The sequence below is a fragment of the Morone saxatilis genome, unplaced genomic scaffold, assembly GCF_004916995.1.
Source record: "Morone saxatilis isolate NCDOM2014 unplaced genomic scaffold, NCSU_SB_2.0 Contig24, whole genome shotgun sequence".
Lineage (NCBI taxonomy): Eukaryota > Metazoa > Chordata > Actinopteri > Moronidae > Morone > Morone saxatilis.
In genome coordinates, this window is record NW_023339807.1 from 4,772,006 (window position 1) to 4,772,384 (window position 379).

Consider the following 379-nt stretch of genomic DNA (forward strand, 5'->3'; position numbering starts at 1 on the left):
AACATCTCAGGCAGCTGGGTACAGTAGCCTATTACTCAAAGGCAAAATGTCAGTATTTCAAGGCCATTACTTTTGAACCTCGGGGCCCTCCTTCATTAGGATGTTACAGAAATAGTTTAGCTAAGAGAAAATGGGTTGGGGTGCAATCTCGACACTTCATTTCTTTTTCCATCTGAGGCAGGCAGCGACAGGACACTGTCCATCTGCCTAATGCAACAGAAAAATACTAGTTCTCTCTCGTGCTTTTCACTTATTTCTCCCCCGCAAAAGGCAACAACCTTCAAGGATAAATGCAAATGTCACTTGAGCATGTTAAAGGTCTGAATTGGCACAGATATGCACAAGAGATGAGCACTGTGCTCCGGCAGTGCGCCTGCAT

The 379-nt window shown here is 44.9% G+C and overlaps 1 protein-coding gene across 1 annotated transcript in view; it reads right to left on the reverse strand.

The window, feature by feature from the left end:
- Positions 1 to 379, reverse strand: part of zfpm2a (zinc finger protein, FOG family member 2a) — a 114,808-nt gene that overhangs the window by 44,945 nt on the left and 69,484 nt on the right. The window lies entirely within an intron of this gene.